Source organism: Miscanthus floridulus, chromosome 5, assembly GCF_019320115.1.
Source record: "Miscanthus floridulus cultivar M001 chromosome 5, ASM1932011v1, whole genome shotgun sequence".
Lineage (NCBI taxonomy): Eukaryota > Viridiplantae > Streptophyta > Magnoliopsida > Poales > Poaceae > Miscanthus > Miscanthus floridulus.
Window position 1 is genome coordinate 120,457,351 of NC_089584.1, and position 21,968 is coordinate 120,479,318.

The 21,968-nt window shown below is 48.4% G+C and overlaps 1 long non-coding RNA gene across 1 annotated transcript; it reads left to right on the forward strand.

Annotated features, from left to right (window-relative positions):
- The first annotated feature begins 17,000 nt into the window (after window positions 1-17,000).
- On the forward strand, window positions 17,001-18,247 carry LOC136453310 (uncharacterized). The gene is made up of 3 exons (XR_010759004.1): window positions 17,001-17,080; window positions 17,140-17,451; window positions 17,524-18,247. It is a non-coding gene; the product is annotated as an uncharacterized lncRNA (long non-coding RNA).
- Window positions 18,248-21,968: the final 3,721 nt, after the last annotated feature.

Consider the following 21,968-nt stretch of genomic DNA (forward strand, 5'->3'; position numbering starts at 1 on the left):
AGCCCCGAGCCAGGCCGCCTCTCCCCTTCGCTCGGTCTGAGTAGGCCAAGTGTGGCCGTGGGCCAGATGGTTCCCACGGGCCGGCCCAGTAGGAGTAGGAAGATTTCGTTTTTAATTTTCTTTTATTATTTGGAAAGAGAAATGATTTGGAAAATGTTTGTATACTCAAATTTGCTCCAAATCTGTTGAAACAAATTTTTCTAGGTTCCTTGTCACCAGATCTACATGAGAAAAATATTGCATGCCATTTTTAAGATACTTTTCTGTAGAGCTTTATTTAATCCTTGATATTGCTAATAACTTGAAAAATATGTAGAAAAACCTATAGGCTTCAGAAAAATATGATTTCCAAGTCTGTTAATCTTCTTATGTAATGTACTTCCTAGGAAAAATATGTGTCATGCATGTACTATAGAAAAATTATGAGGCGTAGTTCAAGTGCCTTTGATGGCTGATTTTTGTTAATTTTGCTAGAGAGCAAAATTTGTATAAAACATGCATGTGATGATTTTTGTACAGTGATTATTTGCTGTGTAGAACATAGAAAAAATATTTCCTCTGTTGTTTGACATTTTTCACAGTACAAAGTATTTTCATGTTCATAATCGTGCCATAGCTTGTTATTTTTGTGTAGGCTAATCCACTCATTCAAATACCATGAAAATCTGATGGTAGACTACTTAGGGTACTACTGTGCTATGGTAATTTTCTAAGATTTTTTTTCTAAGCAATAAAAATAGTTGTGCTATTCAAACCTATTATTATTAATTATGATTTAATCAAGTGTTGCTTTATGTGTGATTAAGAAATTAGTGAAGCTTTGGTGTATCTTTGAAGCATTTAATAAGATGTGTTGACTTAGCATATTAGTAGTAGAAGAGGATGCAATAGATGACATGTGCTTGTAGTATATGTTCTTGGATGATGTTGACTACCTTGCATTCAAGCATATCCATTGTATTCATCTCATCTGCTGCACCGATTACATAAGCACTTACGCACATTGCATCATATAGGATCGCAAATCGAGAACTCAGTCGTCATACCCAAGGAGCCTGAGGAGCAGCTCGAGGTGCAGCCATAGGAAGTACCCGAAGCCGACGAGGAGGACGTTGAGGAACTTCCGGAGTGCCCCGATCACCGCCCGAGCTCCTTCGTGAGAGGCAAGCCCCGGAGCATTTCTCCTGGTTTGCAATTATTAATTAAATGCTTTACTTTAATTGATGCATTACGTTTAGGAGTTGTTTGCAACCGTTGCTGCATTATACCTTGTCTACCTTTGTTATACTATATCCTTGTTACCCTGGTATCCGCAGTCGAGTCAATGCTTAGCTGGCTTAGACCGGTAGAAGTCAGGTGATTTCCTGTCACCTGCGAGCTATAGGTGGTTACCTGGATCTGATTGGATGACTATGAAGTCATGGTATAACTAAGTGTTAAATGAAGTTGAGACCGGATGGAGACTTACAGAGTTTTGAACTGTAGTGCCTTCCGTCTGTGTCGATTATGGACCAACTGTTGTTGGGCCTCGAGTCATGTTGAACGCATGCCTTACATTTAGCTGGCCGGATAAAGTACCTTCCGACCGTGAAGCTGGGAGATTATTCGGGCTGAGTAGATTGCCCGCAGCGCACTGTGCTGGAGCAGGTGTGGTAGGACACGGGGGCGAGATGATAAGACCAAAGTGCAGTCGGTCAGCCCTTGGGTACATGTGGTTCCTGGCAAACTCGAGATTCCTGGATAGTTGACTCGGTGATCAATACCTCACTTTAGCGGGTGAGTGAGGTTTGTGTAAGGAATAAATCACCAGCTGGTTAGGAATCGATTCGAATCGCCATCGCTCCTGGATAGTGAGCACTTGACTTGAGTGACTTCATCGTAGTAATGTTGATGGAACACTTGGACAGTTATAATGAATATGACATTATGGAAGTTGTTTAATGATCATTGGTTATCATTACCTGCTTAATCACATGTTTGCTCTAGTATAGGTGCAAATCTAGTCGACAGGTTATAAATAATTAACTTGGCAATAATGTTTTTAGAAAGGTTCTGGAAATGCTAAAAACGCTTCTTTTTGCAAATGAGTCAGCTACCCTACTATAAAGCCTTCATAATCCTTGGTGTCACTTATTTTCGGTTATGTCGGGTAAGTCTAGCTGAGTACCTTCTCGTACTCAGGGTTTTATTCCCACTTGTTGCAGATAGGCAGATGTATTACGGCTACTGTATCAACTGCCTTTATCCTGCGATGGGTGATGCTTAGTACCATGGGCATGGTCATTCCTTATGTCTCGTCTGATGCTTTTATTGGAGATGATCATTAGCTGGCACTGTATTTGAACTCCGTGTGAGTGTGTGTGTGGTTTTGAACGAATGGCTTCCGCTACTTTTATTCGAACTCGTTTTGTAATAACTATGTTTAAACTCTGATGTATCTAAGATGCGAACTTTTATGTAATATGTGATGGTGACCGCTAAACTTATTACGATCTTGGCTGGGATGTAAGTTGATTTGAAATCCTTTGTGATTTCACGGACTACCGGGTTATACGGGCTTAAGTTTGCTAAATCGTCTGCTCTGGCAGATGATTTTCTTACTTAATTTTGTATAATTGGTCGGTTCTGTTACAGCTGGCATCAGAGCATGGTTTAGCATTGTCGGGGACCTAATACCGGGGTACCCCAGAAGTTGGAACCAATAACCACCGAACGTGAAAAACTTCTGGACGCATAAGGGCGCCGTTTCATCCCTTGTTCGAATAACAGGAGTTTGGTTCTGCCTCGCCCGACGCCTTTTTGAGATAACTTTGCTTCGCCCGAGGGCTCAGGGTTAGCCTCCGTCTTACCCGATGCCTTCGGGGCAGGCTCGGTCTCGCCCGAGGACTGAGGAATAAACTCCATCTCGCCCGATGCCTTTAGGGCGGGCTCGGTCTCGCCCAAGGGCTGAGGGATAGATTCCGCCTCACCCGACCCTAGAGGGCGAGGTCGGTCTCGCCTGAGAGATAGGAATTGGTCTCCGTTTCACCTGACGGCAAGGAACGAGTCTCACTCTGCTCCATATCTAAAGTGGATTCATCTTACCTGACAAGTTCTCCCCATTCCCTCGAGATGATAAGTACAGGGCAAGACAAGATGTTCGGGTCAACCATGGCTCCAAGGACCATACCCTGCGCTCTGGCAGGAAAAGTACTGCCAGGGGATGACATGATAGGTGCTTTAGACCCTTCCGGGCGCCGCAGAGCCCGAAAGGTTGTGCAGGTGCGTACTCCTCGCCCTATAGAGTTGTAGGCGCCGCCTTCAGCCCTGGGACACGGAACCCGATGAAGATATACGACAACCGCTACGCTCCAGAAAAGGATTTGCTATCTCCACGAACGACGGATTTTTCATCACCACGCTATGGACCCAAGGGAGCGGCGCCCGCTTCCTGACCCCTTAGGCCCGCCAAGTTAGAAGGCCTTGACCATGGCATTACGCCGGATCCCGACCCCTCGTCCCTCCGACGAGGACTCACCAGAACCAGAAGGCGTGCGGAGCAAGGCTAGGAGAGGCTAATAAGTCAAAACCACTGTACTACAGCCCATACCCTGCGCAGGGCAACGTTCTATGATCAACCTGACATTCTACAGAGACATCGACAATATTGTTGGCACTTATCGTCCTTCGCACTCATCAGAATGAAGAGAGAGGATTGGGTAGACGTGAGCCACAAGAATTAGGTAGAGCCCTCATCCTTGTAAAGCTAGCCCCTTCATCTATAAAAGGGGATGCGCTTCCTCCATCAAGGGGACGGACTTTTGAACCGGAAAAGAAGACACACATACACACAGCCAAGATTGCTATGAAGCTCTTGACCTCCTTTCATCCCTTACATCAGAGACTTGGGACCAGTCCCTCTCTCGATTGTTTGTATGCCTTACTATAGACCATTCACGGTGCTAATAACACGAGTAGCAACAAACTGGACGTAGGGACATTCGGCCCAAACCAGGATAAATCTTGTATCCTTTAGCGCACCATCCGAGCCTAACGCGCATTACTATAAATTTACTTGCCGGTGCTCGTACAAAACACCGACAGTTGGCGCACCAGGTAGGGGCCTTTGTGCGTTCCAAATCAGGCCTCGGATGGCCACCCACGCAATCATCTGGGCCCTGGGCGCACATGTGCATTTCGGCGACCTAGATTTTGTCATCACACTAGGAGGAGAGCTGGCGCTAACTCACATAGCCGCCCCGTCTCTCCCTTCCATCAACCTCAACCGTCTTAGGCTTGAGGGCCCACCGGGCAACTCCCTTGGACCCCAGTCATCAAGTGAGGTCTCGCACAACGTCACCCTGTGTCCAGAAGGTCCCGTACGGAGCACCCCAACAGCATTTCCGTTCGGTCTCCGCAACGCTGCGGCGACCGCTGGCCACCTTCTGGCGCTACAAATGGTTCAGTCACCCACGGACATCGAGTTCATGGGGGCAATTGAGCAAGATACGGAGACCCTCTATGGGCTCCTCAACGAGGAGCCAGGATCATTCTCCAGCTCGAATTCCAGTAGGGGGAGCCACCACCCTTCCTGGGAATGCTTCATGACGCAGACCCCCGAGGGTCAGGTCGAAAGCGCCTCCAGGGAAGAGGTCACCCCTACAAACAACCCTGACAGCAGATCTAGGGAAGAGATGATAGCCCCATCTCGCCTAAGGATGGAGCAGCTGAGGGCCCGTCAGCAAGAGATCGATGAGGCCGGACAAGGGCTCATCCGGGAGTATGCGGACATCAATCGCGAGATTGAACGCCGCAAAGACGGGGGGGGGGGGGGCGCCACGGCCCGCACCGTACACCAAAGGATCCTCACCGACGATGGGACCCTTCCTCACTTTGCCCGAGCCAGCTAGAACATCGCCGCAGCAACCGCCTTGCTGCATGGCCTTCCGGAGGCCACGATGGCCGAAGATCACCGGGCCCATAGGTAGATTCGCACGTTGCTTGAGCGTGCGGCGGTGTAGCAGGCGGAAAGTTCGTTGTCTCAACGACGCGAACCCGACACCAGCCAGCGCTCACTCTCAGTATGTCCCACCAGGGATGCGACCATTCACCAAACCCTGCCAGCCGGCAGGCAACCCTCCGCTGTCCCAGTACATCAACGCCTCGGCCATGGCCGCGACGTACGCGACATCATCGACGCTCGGAAACGCACCCATGGCGACGACGGAGAAGCAGCACGCTACGGCTACCATCCTCGACGTGGCGGACGCTACGACAGCAACGAAGACCGAAGCCCAAGCTCGGCCTACCAGGTCCTTAGGCCTTCGGACAACACATCCTCAACGCCGCGTTCCCCCTAAGGTATCGACCGCCTACCAACATCCCTAAATATTCTGGCGAAACAAATCCCGGGCTTTGGCTCGAAGACTATCGGCTTGCATGTCAGGCCGGTGGGGCGAGTGATGACAATTTCATTATTCGCAATCTCCTGCTGTTCTTGGCCGATTCAGCGCGAGCATGGTTGGAGCACCTACCGTCCAATGCTATTCAGAGTTGGGCGGATTTGACGGAGATCTTCGTGGGCAACTTCTAGGGCACGTACAAATGCCCTAGAAACCCATGGGACCTCAAGAACTACCGCCAGAGGGCCAATGAAACCCTTCGCGGGTACATCCGACGCTTCTCTCATCAGTGCAACGAGCTCCCTAACGTCGCCAATGCCGACGTGATAGGAGCCTTTCTATCCAGAACAACCTACGAGTCCCTGGTCCACAAGCTAGGACGCAGGGGCTCGCAGACTACCAAGGAACTCCTAGACATCACTACCAGTCACGCCTTTGGAGAGGAGGCGATCGAAGCCGTCTTTGATCGCTCCGATGGAAAGATGAGGTGGGACGAGGACACCGATGAAGGCGCTTCCAACCGTTCCGCCAAAAAGAAAAATAAGAAGCAATGGCGCGACAACTCGCTCGTGGCCGCTGCTGACCGCAAAGGTGGCCGGAAGCCCGCGGAGGGCACTCCGAACCACTTCGAGAAAATGCTCGAGGGGCCATGCCCGAACCACGCCTTCCCGGCCAAGCATCTATACAAGGAGTGCGGCCTCATGCGCAAATACTTGGCTGGGGGACTTAACAAAGGGGAGCAGGGGAAGGAACTTGTTCCCACCACATACGACGCAGAGGAGAAGGACGACGCCTTCCCAACGCCGACCAGCGCCCTCATGATCTTCGGAGGATCAACGGCCTACGACTCTAGGCGCCACCAGAAGGTCGTGCATCGCGAGGTCTATACCGCCAGACCGGCCACGCCAGCCTTCCTCCGGTGGTCGGAATCCGCCATCACCTTCGACCGGACCGACCATCTGGATACCGTCCCACACCCGGGGAGGTACCCGCTTGTCATCGATCCGATCATCGGTCCAAAGCGGCTTACCAAAATACTGATGGATGGAGGCAGCGGCCTCAACATCATGTACGCCAAGACGCTCGACGAGATGGGCGTCGACCGAACGAACCTCCGTCCCATCCGAGCACCCTTCCATGGCGTCGTGCCTAGCAGGCAAGCTGTGCCACTGGGGCAAATCGACCTGCCCGTCACTTTTGGGGATCGGTCCAATTACCGGACTGAGACCCTCACCTTCGACGTAGTGGGGTTCCCGGGGACTTTCCACGCCATTCTAGGACGACCATGCTACGCAAAGTTCATGGCTGTACCCAATTATACATACCTTAAGCTGAAGATGCCGGGCCCCCACGGGGTCATCACCATAGGCACCTCTTTCCAGCGCGCTTACGAGTGCGAGGTCGAATGCTGCAGACACGCATCCGCAGTCATCACCTCCGAAGAACTCACCACCCTCAGGGAAGAGGTTGTTGAAGAGGCACCCGATGCGAAGAAATCGACCGGGTCGTTCGAATCGGCAGAAGGCTCCAGGGAGGTCCTTTTGGATCCCAGCAGCTCCGAGGGTAAAAAGGTCTGTATCGGGACCGCGCTCCCCTCCGAATAGGAAAGCGCGCTCGTCGACTTCCTCCGCGACAACAAAGACATCTTTGCGTGGAAACCCTCGGATATGCCGGGCATCCCGAGGTAGGTCGCCGAGCATACTCTCTAGATCCTCCCGGGCTCCAAGCCGGTAAAGCAACGCCTGCGCTGCTTCGACGAAGAAAAACGCAGGGCCATCGGCGAGGAGATAGCCAAACTGCTGGCCGTAGGATTCATTAAGGAAGTATACCACCCAGAGTGGTTAGCAAATCCCGTTCTTGTGCGAAAAAGAGCGGGAAATGGAGAATGTGTGTCGATTATACCGGTCTCAACAAAGCATGTCCAAAGGATCCATTTCCTTTGCCACGAATAGACCAAATAGTCAATTCCACCTCAGGGTGCGAAACCCTCTGCTTCCTTGACGCATACTCCGGTTACCACCAAATCGCGATGAAAGAGTCCGACCAGCTCGCGACATCTTTTATCACCCCCTTTGGATCATTTTGTTACATTTCGATGCCTTTCGGTCTGAAGAATGCTGGGGCAACGTACCAGCGTTGTATGCTCAGTTGCTTCGGAGACCTCATTGGGCGAACCGTTGAGGCCTATGTCGACAACATCGTAGTCAAATCCAAACAAGCTGACCACCTTGTCGCCGACCTTGAGCAAACCTTTGCGAAACTCCAGGCAAACAGCATCAAACTCAATCCCAAAAAATGTGTTTTCGGGGTCCCGAGGGGCATGCTGCTCGGCTTTATCGTCTCCGAGCGTGGCATCGAAGCCAACCCAGAGAAAATATCAGCCATCACAAGGATGGGCCCGATTCAAAACATAAAGGGGGTTCAGCGGATCACAGGGTGCCTTGCCGCTCTCAGTCGATTCATTTCATGCCTCGGTGAACAAGGACTCCCCCTTTATCGACTCCTAAAGAAATCTGACCACTTCGAGTGGATAGCCGAGGCTCAGGAAGCACTTGACATGGTTAAATGATTTTTGACTAAACCTCCGGTCCTAGTTCCTCCATGCAACGGAGAATCTCTCCTATTGTATATATCGGCCACCACCCAAGTGGTCAGCTCTGCCTTAGTGGTAGAACGAGAGGAAGAGGGGTACTCCTTCAAGGTGCAGCGCCCTGTATATTTCATCAGCGAAGTGTTATCTGACTCCAAAACCCGCTACTCCCAAATCTAGAAACTTCTCTACACCGTCCTCATCACCAAAAGGAAGCTACGCCACTACTTCGAGTCACACCCCGTGACAGTAGTGACATCATTCCCCCTCAGTGAGGTCATCCGTAGCCATGACGCTACGGGAAGAACCGCAAAGTGGGCACTCGAGCTGATGGATCAGGGCATTTCTTACGCCCCCCGAACAGCGATCAAATCTTAGGTACTGGCTGACTTCATCACGGAGTGGACTGAGGTCCAGATGCCACCAGCACCCATCGATCAAGAGTACTGGACAATGTACTTCGACGGATCGCTGATGAAGAAGGGCGCCGGAGCAGGACTAGTCTTTATATCTCCCCTCGGGGTCCACATGAGGTACATGGTTCGGTTCCATTTTCCCTCATCAAACAATACTGTAGAATATGAAGCGCTCGTCAACGGCTTACGAATCGCCATCAAGCTGGGCATCTGATGCCTTGACGTCAGAGGCGACTCCCAGCTGGTCGTCAACCAAGTCATGAAGGAGTCAAGCTGCCACGACACCAAGATGGAGGCATACTGTCAAGAGGTCCGACGACTGGAGGACAAGTTTGACGGCCTCGAACTCAATCACATCCCAAGGCGCCTCAATGAAGCAGCCGACACGCTTGCAAAAGCAGCATCTAGCCGAGAACCAGTCCCGACAGGCGTCTTTGCTAGTGACCAACACAAACCCTCGGTACGCTACACGGGGTTGGAACAAGCTGACGATGGCCCATCTAGTCCAAGCCCAGGGGCCGATCCTCCAACCGCTCCGCCCGACGCCGAGGTCATGGAGCTCGAAGAGGACCCAGCAGCGGAGTCCGACCCCTCTGATGACTGGAGAACACTTTACCTCGACTACCTCCTCCACAACATACTATCGGCACACAAGATGGAAGCCCGATGGCTCGCACGACGCGCCAAATCCTTCATTCTCGTAGAGGGCGAACTCTACAAGCGAAGTCACATCGGAATTCTGCAACTCTGTATCCCTGGCGAACAGGGAAAACTCCTGCTGGGCGACATCCACGGTGGAGTATGCGGTCATCATGCTGCACCAAGAACCTTGGTTGGGAATGCATTCTGACAAGGTTTCTACTGGCCCACCGCAGTAGCCGATGTCGAGCAAATTGTATGCACCTGCGAAGGGTGCCAGTACTACGCTCGGCAAACACACCTCCCGGCCCAGGCTCTCCAGATGATCCCCATCACGTGGCCCTTCGCGGTCTGGGGGCTCGACCTGGTTGGGCCACTCAAAAAGGCACCCGGGGGCTTTACCCACCTGCTTGTCACCATAAACAAGTTTACAAAATGGATTGAAGCTCGACCAATATCCACGATCAAATCCGAGCAAGCCGTGCTATTCTTCCTCAACATCATCCATCGCTTTGGAGTACCGAACTCCATTATCACAGACAACGGCACACAGTTCACCGGTAGGAAATTCGTTCGATTTTGTGATGAACAACACATCCGGATCGATTGGGCAGCCGTCGCACACCCCCGGATGAACGGGCAAGCCGAGCATGCAAACGGCATGCTCCTTCAAGGCCTCAAACCTAGAATTTTCAACCGGTGAACAAGTTCGGCGTGTGCTGGCTCGCTGAGCTCCCGGCCGTACTCTGGAGCCTAAGGACAACTCCTAGCTGGGCCACCGGCTACACACCCTTCTTCATGGTCTATGGTTCCGAGGCCGTTCTTCCAACGGATCTTGACTATGGAGCGCCAAGAATCAGAGCATACGACAAACAAGGAGCCGAGGCATCCCACCAAGACGCCATGGACTAGCTAGATGAAGCCCATGACATCGCCCTCCTCCATTCGGCTAAGTACCAGCAGACGTTGCGACGGTACCACAGCCGATGAGTGCGGGGTCGAGCCTTCAACGTCGGAGACCTCGTCCTCCATCTTGTGCAGAGCAACAAGGACCGCCACAAACTCTCCCCGCCGTGGGAAGGGCCCTACGTCATCGCGGAAGTACTTTGTCCAGGCGCCTACCGGTTGAAAACCATCGACGGCGAGGTCTTCACCAACGCGTGGAACATTGAGCAGCTATGTCGTTTCTATTCTTAAAATAAGCTTACACTCTTCCTGATCAGTTTTTGTCTTAACAGAACCCCGATCCTTAGTGACTTCTGACCCCAACAAGTGGCGAGGGGTCAGACCTCACTCGGGGGCTGGCATGTGATCTTAACATATGACATATGTAAATACAAATATTGCGCTTGCAAAAACCTCCTGTGTTATATTTATAAACATTCTCTAAGTTTTCCATTCCTCTCATAAACAAGTCCTAAGGGCTAAGATTTTGGGAACCAATTCTGAATACGACTGGTAGGACTGCGGGACACCCACGCCCCAGCGGCTACAACCTCTTTGCTCACCAGTTCAATCAGAATTAGTTCACCCACGTTCCTAGTTTCTTATGACTTAGACCATGAGAGGGGTCGGTAAGCACTAAAATCTTTTCTACAAAAGATGAAAGATAAAAAATTGCTTGCCATAAGCAAAAGATGTAAATTTGTTCATTTTTTGCACAAATTCGTCACTTACAAAGCGATTTCATTACAAAAAGGAACAATATACTTGTAAATTCAGAGGACTGTTTACTCGGGGGCTTCCCCACATCATTATTCAATTACAGTCTCTGCTTAACTCTACTACAAGTACTACTGCGGTCGCCGTGCCACGCTCTCCATTGGTGATGCCAGGGGCGTGTACACGGGCTAGCTCGTCTACTGCGGTCGCCGCGCCACGCTCTCCATCGGCGACATCCCGATATCTCGCCGCTTCGCTGGATCCTCGAAGGCGCCGCCATCGGTGACGTCTCTGCCGGGGCATCCGGGGACTACGCCATCATCGTCAACCGCAACCCCGATAGCGACGCCTCCGCCAGGGCGACCGGGGACTATGCTAGCATCCCCAGCCATAACTCTGACAATGGCATATGGGCAGGAAACGCCTCCCGCCAAAGGAGGAGCACAGCGGACGATGGCGCAGTCGTCGACATACGACGCCCACCGGCGCCTCTTCTCCTTCGGCAGCAGCGACTCCTCAGCAAGGGCGGCGCGCACCATCTCATCTACGCTGGATAACCTCCAGCCCGACATCACGCTCCAGATTCACAAGCGAATCAGTAAGTTTTCTCTCTCTCTGGCATTACTCTTCCTCACTCAGGAACCGCCGCGACGCACGGACATGTTCGGCGGAAAGGAAGAAGTAGGAGAGATAGCGGCTCGGAGGCAGAAGAGGAGGTGGGATGAGAACTCCCCTCCCCCTCCCTATTTAAAGAGGAGGCGCTGTAGCTAAGGAAAGGCGAAAGGTTGGACGAAAAACCCTCTCTCTTCCCCTCTTTAAATACGGAATCAATATTGATTGATACCTGAGGGGACGCGCCAGAACTGACGGGACATGCCTCGGTCGACGAGGCGTCACCCCTTGGTCAAACTGAACACTGCCTGGGTATGGCCCGCCACTGACCCGCTCCGAACGCGGCGATTAAGGCACCCACATAGGCAGACAACTTTTCACCTCCCCATGTAGGACCATGGGACGATCCGACGACAGGACCCTTCGGATCTCCTGGGCTAGCCATTTGGCCCGGAAGAGACGACGAACGAACGCCCAAAGAAAGATAAGCACCTCAGCCTTCTTACTTTACGCGTTAAAATTCATCTCTCGAGCTTCCGACCCCGTCAAACGGTGGGGACACTAACATCACTCGGGGGCTGCCAAGGATATCTACCAATCTAGACATCCTCCTCACCCGACCCCCTCCGTATGCTTGAAACTAAGGACGCGAAATACGGGCATAAAACTTTGAGTAAAACTGGACAAACTAGCAGACCCTACGCCTCGGTAGCTATGGTGTTTCTGTTCTCCAGAAAAATCATGCTCAACGCCCCTCGCATCTCCAGCTTCGACGTCTGCCTTCTCAAGAAGGGTTCAGAGGGGTCCGCCTATAGAATCTCTCCCAAAGGAGAAGCTGCCAAGTTGCCCAAGTTAATTAAACGGCTCGGATCGCCACCGAGATACGAAAAAAGAATAGCGATTCTTATGCAGGTTACTCCAACCTCATCGCAAACATCAGGGTCCGAACCCTGCACGGACACATCTGGTAGGAGCTTTTCGTCACTCATACCGCCAAGGTAACGTTACTGACCCCGCCTTCATTTCGATTATATTATACATAGGCAAAACATCTCAACGCTTCGTGTTGCATCACGAAACGGCCGTCGCCTCATTCGATATGGGCGACCATAGGCCGAGGTTCGAAGGTCGGTCCGTGAAGGGCTCGAGGCCACCTCATGCCAAACAGAGCCAGGGAGAAATAACCGAGACAAGCCTCAGCGGACCTACCCGACCCCGCTCAAAAGCGGACAGGGACGTCTCAACCTTTTCTCGTTCGATTCTAACCCTGAGCCAAACCCACAGAATCTCCATCGAGGAGAGGCCATCGGGCCCCCTGAGCCTATCGAATGGCTCGGGCATCTGCTGGGAGGCGGGTTAAGAAATTGTGGAGTGCCGCCAGAGGGCTCTGCCAACCCCATCAGCAAATGATAGACCCAGATTCCACATGAACATACCCATTAGTGAGCTCGTTGAGCACAATACTCTAGCCATCGAGGCAAGTGTCGTTTACTCAGCCCCTCCGATTACGAAAATCGAGGACGGGGTAACACACAAATTACGACCGACCCTTGTTAGATCCTAAGAAGGCCTGGGGGCTCAAGCCAATCAATACAGGGACACAGGTTCGAAGGCCCCACCTTGTCGAGCCCATAGAGTCCTCAGTTGGGGATTTCTGTTGGAAGACAGGGCGGGGAATATTGCAATGCCATCCAAGGACTTCATCGACCCTGTCACCAAAACCACAGTTCCGATCTCTAGTAACCCCTGACCCCAGCAAATGCAGAGGGTCGGACCTTACTCGGGGGCTAGTTAAGGTACGGCTACCTCCTTTCTTTCTTTCAAAACAATCTCCTCGCATCAAGACCATCGGTGAGATTCGGGGGAACAGATCGGTAAGATCGCAAAAAATCAAACGAAACAAAATTACGACGCAAAATCACGAGACCGCGTCTAGACTCGAAAAATACTGACGCTTGTCCACATATCCACATATTACATATAAATTGTTCTCAAAATTATTCGACTAATTACTCCCGCGAAGGGAGAACCATCTCTTTCAGACTATCCACCAGGTTTTTCTCAAGGGGAGCAACCATCTTCTCCATTTCCTCTAGCTCTTCATCCTCGTAGGTGGATGGGAAACCTTTGCTCATCACCTTCAGGTTGATTTCCTTCTCGTAATGAGCATGGGCGACGGTGAAGGCCTAGGTGATCCCGGCGTGAAAAGCAGTCTCCTCAAGCTGGCCTACCCGAGCCGTGATACCCGTGGCATGAGCCGCGAGCGGGCTGGTCTCCACTGGCTCTGTCACATTCGGGGCATTAAGGACTGTTGATGCAAAAGTGGATCTGCAAACACAAAGGGCTAATACCCGAATCGATATCCAAAGCGTGCCAGTCGATTTGACCTGCTAATCGACAAGGATGAAGATACGAACACTTTGGTCCTGACAACAGCGATACGCCCGGAAGTCACGGCCAAGAGGTGCTCACGCGGAACTCGAGAATCGCCGAAGGTCGCACTGAAGCGATGCAGCTCGCCGAATCAATGAGAACTCGTAAAAAAAAGGAAAAATATGCAAATTGACGAAGTCGCCGAAAAGTAAGTAGATGCAAATAGGAGTAAAAATTGGTTTTGATATTGATTGATATATCTATTACATTGCCCCTTACTCCATATTTATACCCTGATCTAAAGAGACACAACCAAACACAACTAGGACACCAATCCCATATCTAAGGAAACACGTGACTCTTACATGAATCATACTCTAACTAATATAGAAAAGGAAATCAACTCCTATCTATTTCCCTGTCCGCCTCAATTACGATGGAAATCTCACCGTCCTCCTTCCCATCGGCATACTCCCTATTTCATCGGCAGTAGTCTTCAAGTCTTCCTTCATCGGCATACTCCCTGTTTCATCGGCAGTAGTCTTCAAGCCTCCCTTCATCGGCATACTCCATGTTTCATCGGCAGTAGTCTTCAAGCCTCCCTTCATCGGCATCGACAACAACACCTCCAACCTCATCGGCAACGCCCGAGTCCAAATCAACCTTTCCATCGACCATCACCAGCTATCGGCAACCATCTTTACAAGCTGGCTTTCATCGGCTATCAAAGTATTCAATAACTTTCCCCTTGCCGATTAGTCCACTCCGATTATTTTGACACGTGCAAAAAACGGTGTCAACACATGCCCCCCAATTTCGGAGTATAAAACCATTAATGCTCCGAAATTTACTCCAGATAACGCTTGCCTTCGCCCGATTACCGTAACTCATTCTCCAAGCCAAAACTTGATTTGTTATCAAATCCAATCAAATCTAATCTTGATTCACGCACTTCAGTAAATATCGCACAATCGCCAACCACTCTTGCCTTGATTATGGTTAAGATACCGAAACAATAACCCATCGGCAAGATCTTAACATGATAATGCTGCCATTTTCAGAATTAAAATATCCTGTATCGATATCCCTTCCAAGTCATGATTACTTGTCATCAACTCATCTGTACAATCCCCTGATTATCGCGCGAACAGTTACCATATCCCTCTGAACCGCCTTGACCTATATGCGCGCGACATAGAGATAAGTCCAAAATACCCTTATTCCGGGCGGCTTATAAATAGATTTCTCCGGAACCCTCATTTTCTACCTTCAGCCTCCAATCCTTGGCATTCTCTCTCTCCGGCGGCGACTCCGACGAACAACCGCGCGACCCCAACCAACAAGAACCCTTCTCCGGCGCTAACTTCAAGTTTCCGGCTCGTACCTCCACCTTCCTCAAGACAATGGCCATCAACTTCGACGTCCCCGCGGTTCGCTCCACTTCCATTACCCTTTACTTTGATCTTTTCGCAAATTCATTCAGTTGGTGATTTTTCCTTTCTTCTGTTCTCTGGATTCTATAACCTTAGGAACTGCGCAACAAATTAGTTATCCCAACCGATCAGCCGCACGTCCAATGCCTTGGACCAATGGGCAACCCAGATCCAACCGATCTGATCAATGCAGAGGTTAACAGAATCCCCTTTAGAGCCCAAAATTTCTCTCTGAATTTGTGGAAAGACACATTCCGATCTTGGCCCAAAACCACCAAAGGGTGGAAAGATTGGTACTTGAGGGTTAATAGATCGATGCAAGTATACTGGGCAGAACGAAGGTTAGACCAATGCATTAGGCTCTCTATTGCCGATATGCAGAAAAATGAATCAATGATAATTGCAGCTGCTTATTTCTGGTCAGACACGACCAACACTTTTATGTTTGGACATGGCCCAGCTACCCCTACCCTTGCCGATATCCACATGCTTACTGGCTTGGACATCTCAACTGCCGATGAAGGCTCCATTTATGGTAGAAAGTCTGAATATAGGGTGAATACCCGCAACATCGGCGGTTGGACAGGATATATTCAAGAATACCAGAAGACCGGGACACTTAACCAGAGGGAACATGCCACATTCCTGAATATGTGGTTAGAAAAATTTATCTTCTGTGGTCGATCAGTAGGACCAACCAACGCCTTCCTCCCTGCAGCTGAACTTTTGGCTAATGGCGTAAGGTTTCCTCTTGGCCGATACCTTCTGAGCTCCACTTATCATCTTCTTCATCAAGTGTCTCAGAAACTTTTGCTTGGCGAACCCATCGGCAACCTGGGAGGCCCGTGGTGGTTTATCAACATGTGGCTGAATGCCCATATGCACAAACGTTTGCAATGGGACTTTTTTGCTCAACAATTCCCACGAGAAATTGCTGAAGACTATGTGCTTGGGGATGATGAATCGGCAACACGCTCACCCCTCAATTTTGGTGAAGCCATAATTGTCCTTCCTGGAACAGAAGCCAACGAAGACCAAATCGGCAGATTCTTTCAAAGCTTCTACAATGGTCTTTCTCGTGATCATAGGGCCTGGGTGCCTTATATTGACGAAGAAAACAGATTCCCCCTTCTTTTCAACTTTGCCGATGACACTCTGAATCAAGATAATGAGCTCATGATGGCTATCATCACTCCCAGGGCAATTCCAGTAAACACATTCGGCAGCGGGAAAAACACCAACATTACGTATGAATTTTACAACCCATCGGCAGTATCCCGCCAATTGGCTTTGGGCAACTGCCAATCAAACTCTGCTTTGCCGATGTGATCAAACCCAGGGAAACAATCACCTGCGGAACAGATTGGAACAAGGTAGTACAACTCTCCCCCGATGCCGATACTACAGATGTTGATATATCCACCTGGACACCAATATCTTTCATCACCGAGTCATATAAGCAATGGTGGCGAGAGTGGAAAGAACAACTGTTCGCAACTTCTGCTCACACATATCGGCACATGATCGACCCTGAATATGCCATCCCTGACGACGCGGTAAGTTTCCTTTAACTCCCTTCTGCTTTTCCCTTCATATATCAGTAACTGATTCTCTTGTAACAGGTTAACAACCCAGCACCATCGGTGAGCAAAAGTGGGAAACCCTTCAATCTCCGGCCTGTTTCCCCAACATCGCCGATCGGCTACAACGCTCCCACCTTAGCCGCTTTGACCCACCAGAAGATTCGTACCAAGACCATCACTTCCAAGTCCAAATTGGCTACATCCAGGGCTACTCCATCGGCTGCTGCTACAACCTTGGTCAAAGCATTTAAGGTAACAATCTTGTTTATTTTTACTTATGCCGATCACAAACTGTATTAACCTTAATCATCAGGGGGTAAGAGCTGCTACTGGATCGTCATCGGCAATTCCGCCGATATCAAGCACCACTTCTTTCGATGAACCTTCAGAGGTAGCTTCTTGACTTTACATTTTATCTGTTAAATATCATCTCTTACACTTGTTTTGCAGCAACAATTGGGTACATCGGCAAACGTACCAGATGTCCAAGCTTCACAACCAACAAGTGTCGATGCCCCCCAGCCAATCGTTGCCGATGCCCAAGCAAAGCGCAAAGCTTTAACAGATACTGAAGCACAGCCAAAACGACAAAGGTCTATGCCGATCCCTACATCTGCCCCAATGTCATTGGCCATCATACCTCAAGAGCCCACCACCGATGAAGTCACAGAGGATATCCCATCGGCAAGCTCAGCCGATCCCCCACATGACATACTCCAGGTTGCTTCCTCCAGTCAAGCACAGGAAATTGCCTTGAAACAGGTAAACCGATCAACCTAGCTGATTTACAATACTCATACTTACCCCTAACTGATCTCCTTTTCTCTCTCTCAGGAACAAGATTCCCCGAACAGCCTATTTTCCTTTGCCATTGACATTTCTGACGACGATGGAGAGGAGACAAGTTCTTCCCTTGCACTGGGAACAATATCGGCAGAGACTAAATCCAAGTTGGAAACCCTCCTGAACTTGCTACAACAAGGTACCGCCCAACTGGTAGATGACTCGGACCCCGCAAAGGCAATTTTCAAAACAATTCGTGGCCAGGTCCCTGCCGATGTTGAAGAAGTACTTTTCCCAGCAGCTCACTTAGAAAGCCGCCAACTGCAATATCAACGGGCTGCTCAGCGCATTGCCGATAGAGCAGCTCAGGCTCAACTCAAAGAAGAGATGCTACAACTGAAACAGATTGCCGATGAGAAGCACAAGGGCATCGGCAACTTGCAGACTTCGGGCGCTGAACTTAAGCAGAAAATCTTAGATTTATCAGCAAGGAAGATGGCTCTATTGGCTGAATTGAAAGAAGTCGAGGCAGCCTTAACTCATGCCCAACAAGAAGAAAGCCAGCTACCCGATGCCATCAAGGCCCTTCAGCAAGAAAGAGACATCCAGGCTCGCAAAGCCTTGGCCATGAAGAAAAAACTCAAGCCTGTGGAGGGTGCTGCCGATGACGATATCAAAGAAATGGAGGAAGCCGACCAGATTCGCCTGCGTGCGATATTAGCTATCCAATCCTTGTTGAACGTGTAATCTTATTTATTGTATCGGCACTTTATGAGACATTGACATCCTTGCATAATTCTAGCCGATAGTACTGTTATCGGCACTTATACTTTTATGCATCTATCCAGATACTAGGGTAATATTTCTTTAAATATTTTCCATTTAACGCTCTGGGAAACACAACCCCTTCGAGGGTTTCTAAAATATATGCATTACCAGGAACAGACTGATTTATCCGATATGGACCTTCCCAATTAGGAGACCACTTTCCAAACTTTGAACTTTTAGTCCCAATCGGTAAAATCAATTTCCAGACCAGATCTCCATCGGCAAACTCTTTTACTTTCACCTTCTTGTCATACCATCTAGCTACTCTTTTCTTATTTTCTTCGATACTAACTAAAGCCCTTAACCGATGACCCGCCACATCTTCCAACTCATCCTTCATAAGAGTATTATAATCATCGGCTGTCAGCTGATTTTGAGAACGTATTCGTCTAGAGCCAACCTTAATTTCCCAAGGCAATACTGCATCGTGTCCATATACTAACTGATAAGGCGTTACTTTGGTTGCACCATGACATGACATCCGATATGACCACAAGGCTTCATTTAATACTGTATGCCACCTCCTAGGATTTTCTTCAATTTTGCGCTTAATGAGTTTGATGATCCCTTTGTTAGAAGCCTCAGCTTGACCATTAGCTTGAGCATAATATGGAGAAGAATTTAAAATTTTAATTCCCATACCTACAGCAAACTCATCAAATTCTCCTGATGTAAACATAGTGCCCTGATCGGTAGTGATAGTCTGAGGAATACCAAATCGGTAAACAATATGCTCTTTCACAAAATCAATCATATTGACCGATGTCACCTTTTTTAAAGGAATTGCCTCAACCCACTTTGTGAAATAATCGGTAGCAACCAGAATAAATTTATGTCCTTTACTCGATGGCGGATAAATCTGACCAATGAGATCAATAGCCCATCCCCGGAACGGCCATGGTTTGATTATAGGATTCATAGCCGATGCAGGCGCTCTTTGAATATTACCAAACTTTTGACACCCCTGGCATCCTTTAAAATATTTAAAACAATCTTCAAGAATAGTCGGCCAATAGTACCCATTCCTTCTGATCATCCATTTCATCTTGAAAGCCGATTGATGTGCCCCACATACTCCTTCATGAATTTCACCCATCAAGCTTTTCGATTCATCATTGCTAACACATCTAAGTAAAACTCCATCTATAGTTCGATAATATAATTCATCATCGAGGAGCACATATTTGGTAGCTTGGAACCTTATACGTCTCTCAACCTTTCTATATGGATCCTTTAAATAATCGACAATCTCTTTCCTCCAGTCATCGGTATCAACTGCCGATGTTAGCACTTCCTGAATAGGCTGATACCCTGAAGCATGCTGAGCTAGTCGATTAGCTTCCTCATTATGCAATCGAGAGATATGTTCAAGACGAAAACCTCTAAATCCTTTCAACAATTGCAAACATCTTTCATAATACGAAATCAAAGCTTCACTTCGGCATTCATAAATTCCAGCCAATTGATTTATAACTAGCATAGAATCACCAAAGATTTCAACAACATCGGCACGTATCTCCTTCAGCAATTCTAACCCTTTTATCAAGGCTTGGTATTCAGCTTGATTGTTTGTCGCTGTAGCAACAATCGGCAATGAAAACTCATACTTCCTTCCTTGAGGTGAAATTAACACAATGCCGATACCTGCTCCTTCACCACATGTGGACCCATCGAAGAAAAGTGTCCAGGGAGCAATCCCCAGAGAGTCCACTGTATTACAATGCTGAGTGACAAAATCAGCCATCACTTGCCCTTTAACTGCCTTAGTTGATTCGTAACGTAGTTCAAATTCTGATAATGCTAAAATCCATTTGCCGATTCTACCACTTAATATCGGCATCGACAACATATACTTGACCACATCGTCTTTGCATATGACCGTACATTCGGCAGATAACAAATAATGCCTTAATTTGACACAAGAAAAGTATAAACACAGACACAATTTTTCGATGGCCGAATACCTCGTCTCAGCATCCACTAATCTTCTGCTCAAATAATAAATAACACGTTCTTTCCCTTCAAATTCTTGAATAAGAGCTGAACCGATAACTGTATCATCAGTTGACAAATATAACCTGAAAGGCTTCCCATGTTGAGGTGGAACTAGCACTGGAGGATTTGATAAATATTTCTTAATTTCATCAAGGGCTAATTGCTGTTCAACTCCCCATACAAATTCCTGATCAGCTTTCAATTTAAGTAGTGGGCTGAAAGCCTTGATCTTACCCGACAGATTAGATATGAATCTTCTAATGAAATTAATCTTACCGATCAAAGATTGCAATTCAGTCTTATTGGCAGGAGCAATCACCTTGTTAATTGCATCAATAGACTTCCTACTGATTTCAATGCCCCGCTGATGCACCATAAAACCCAAGAATTGTCCTGCCGATACACCAAATGCACATTTATTAGGATTCATCTTCAATCCATGCTTCCTTGTGCACTCCAGTATCTTTCGCAGATCGGCTAAATGTGCTGTGATATCTCCAGACTTAATCACTACATCATCAATGTAGATCTCCACTAATGTGCCGATGTATTCATGAAAAATAAAGTTCATAGCTCTTTGATAAGTAGCACCGGCATTTTTCAAACCAAACGTCATGACTATCCACTCGAACAACCCCACATGACCTGGACATCTGAAAGCAGTCTTGGGAATATCTTCCTCAGCCATGAATATTTGATTGTAACCTGCATTACCATCCATGAAGCTGATAATTTGATGTCCAGCCGCAGCATCAATCAACAAATCAGCAATCGGCATTGGATAGCCATCCATCGGTGTGGCTTTGTTGAGATTCCTGAAATCAATACAGACACGAAGTTTTCCATTTTTCTTATAAACAGGAACCACATTAGAGATCCACTCTGCGTATCGACATTGCCGAATAAACTTTGCTTCAATTAATTTAGTTATTTCGGCCTTAATGTCAGGAAGTACATTAGGGTTGCATCGGCGCGCTGGCTGCTGATGTGGCCGAAATCCAGATTTGATAGGTAACCGATGTTCAACTATCGATCGGTCTAATCCAGGCATCTCAGTATAATCCCAAGCAAAACAATCTTTATATTCTTTTAACAAATCTGTTATTCGCTGCTTACACTTGGAATCTAACTTAGCACTAATAAAAGTAGGTCTTGACCTATCACCATCACCAATATCTACTTCTACTAAATCATCTGCCGATGTGAACCCTTGACCTAATTTTCCATCATCGGCAAACCTATCCATTAAAACTCCTCTTCAGAACCGACTGCTTGGATCGGTGGAATTTCATAATCAGCAACTCTAAGGAACTCTTTTTCCCAAGCTTCTCCTGATATGCATTTAGTTCGCTCATAAGTATCTGATTCTGCCGATGCAATGATATAAGAAGAATCACCAGGGACGACCTCAATCTTATCCCCAATCCACTGTACGAGGCATTGATGCATTGTAGAAGGAACACAACAATTAGCATGAATCCAATCCCTCCCTAGAAGCAGATTATATGCACCCTTGCCGTTGATAACAAAGAACGTCGTTGGCAAGGTTTTGCTGCCGATGGTCAATTCAACGCACACTGCCCCTTTAGCCGGTGACACATTGCCTTCAAAATCTTTCAACATCATATCGGTTTTGGTCAAGTCTTGATCTCCCTTACCAAGTTTCCGATACA